The following is a 2,155-nucleotide window of genomic DNA, read 5'->3' as shown; positions in this document are numbered from 1 at the left end:
GTGGAGATAAGAGCCTTTTTGATCCCATCAAAAGGAGCAAGTCATCAAACAGGATCTCTAGTGGTATTAAAACTTGATCACATGTATTGTGGACTATATAGTTTTAATTCTCTGCTTCTATGATTCATTCTCCAGAAGTGACTTCTGACATACAGCTCACACACTGGAGTGCTAGAAATTAAAGCTGTGCCTCCTGGTGAGAGAATATCAATCAACTCATGAATTTAAGAAAACTTAGCTTTTAACCTATCTATAGTCCATTGTGTTTAGTAGACCAAGGGAGAATCCTGCCCCAGTGTGGGATCTAGGACTCCATTTCTTCTGATCCTTGTAAGGATTCTTTATTGGCATTGTGTCATTTACTCACACTCAGATTGACCACTTTCTGACTCCCTACAGTTCTCTCTCTGGTCCTTGGATGAAGTTAAGCTTTATCCTTTTGTAGTTTGCTCCTTGAACTTCAGCCTCCTTGTGACTAATCCTGAAATCCCAGCTGTACTGCCACCCACAGAAAGAAACAACTCTTCCCAGTCTTCTGTGGATGGTATTTCCTCGCTCCCAACGTCACTATCTTTCAATGACTTGTGGTGGGTATCTCCTGTGCTAGTGTTTCATACATTATTGTTTGCATTAGGGTGAGTAATTATTGTCCCTTTCAAAGTATCTTTTCCAAAACCAGAAACCTTGGCTCATTTAATTTTTTAAATTGTTGTCTTAACATGGATCAAAGAGCCAGGATGATTGGGCTATGCCTGTCCCTGCCCTGTCTGTACACTGCACTCAAAAGGCTTATGAATGGACAGCTGAATTTCAGTCTAGACACTTTTCTCTTGCCTTGTTTATAAAGTGAATCATAACCAGTATACAAGTCTGAGCTTATTGTGTATTCAAAAGCATCAGTGTTTCTGCTTCTTAGCCAGTGCCATATCATGTATTCCACTTGACATTTTGCTACCTTCCCTGGCTACTTGAATATGTCCATTACTCTTCAGCATCAAAGTCCTGTACATCATCATGTCTTCAAACTATTTTCTAATAAATCTGAATGGCTCACACCTTTCATGAGCACTAAGCCCTTATCTTTTGCATTTCTTCAAGTGGAATAGCTTCACATATCTTGTATGATAATTTTACCAGTGGCATAAATTTTTTTTTGTAATTTTCCCTACTATGACATTACTGTTTTCAATACATATGGGATTCAAATTTTAATATAACTATATTGACTCTTTACACTCTTCTCTATTCTTTACTGCTCATCTATTTCAAGCCATGCTATATTATTAATAGGAATTCAACCATTTTTTATTTATATTTAAACACAAGCCTTAAATATCATCCTTTTTCCCAATATAAAAACTTGACTACAAGTTTTCATTCTCATAAATTTTCTGTCTCAGAAACTGTACAAAATTGAATACATAACATTTTCCTTGAAGTAAGTTATTTTAAATGACAATGATACTGTAAGTATAACCATAGAGTTTTCCTAGAGGTGCAAACAATTTAAGAGCTTACCACAGAAATTTAAGTTGAAATGCCAAGTAAGAGGGTACTCAAATGTTCAAAGCTTCTTAGAATTCATATTTCTTTTTTTCCTAGAAAATGAAAACAGTTAATTTACATTTCACTTAATGTCTAGTGGTAATCACAAAGTTTCCCTAAAATGGCCACATGTTCTCCAGACAAGAAAGCAGATTAAAATTGATTATCTGCAAATTATTACAGCAGCTATAATGTCACTTTCCTTAAGGCCAATTAAAGAAACTGGAATCTTAGTCATCATATGATTACATAGAACAATCAAATCAGACCTGTCACCAGCATTTTAAAAACCCAGCCTAGTTAAAGAAGTAGGACTGAGACACATGCATGGTCTTACATTAGCGACTGTTTAGTATTTCCTAATTATCACAGAGTCAGAATAGGGAGAATATCCGGGTTGTGTTTCTTTTTAAAATGCTCTGCTGAGCAGTTAGTTTGTTCAAATGCACTCCAGCTCAGTGCTCATAACAAGCATATATGTGCAAACTTTACACAAATAATGCAATGCAAAGTAAGTTTCTGTTTTATGAGAATAATTTGAGCTACCAAGGTATTAAATGTACAAATATCCATAGAAATCTTACACTTATACATTTCTTACAGTTTGCTA

The 2,155-nt window shown here is 35.3% G+C and overlaps 1 non-coding gene across 1 annotated transcript; it reads right to left on the bottom strand.

Moving 5' to 3' along the window:
* Nucleotides 1-1,812: 1,812 nt before the first annotated feature.
* LOC117721161 (small nucleolar RNA SNORA72) lies at nt 1,813-1,943 on the bottom strand. The gene has a single exon (XR_004608420.1). It is a non-coding gene; the product is annotated as a small nucleolar RNA SNORA72 (small nucleolar RNA).
* Between the last annotated feature and the right edge of the window lie 212 nt (nt 1,944-2,155).

The sequence above is a fragment of the Arvicanthis niloticus genome, chromosome 15 (genome assembly GCF_011762505.2).
Source record: "Arvicanthis niloticus isolate mArvNil1 chromosome 15, mArvNil1.pat.X, whole genome shotgun sequence".
Taxonomy (NCBI): Eukaryota; Metazoa; Chordata; class Mammalia; order Rodentia; family Muridae; genus Arvicanthis; species Arvicanthis niloticus.
This window is presented reverse-complemented; position numbering and strand designations above follow the sequence as displayed.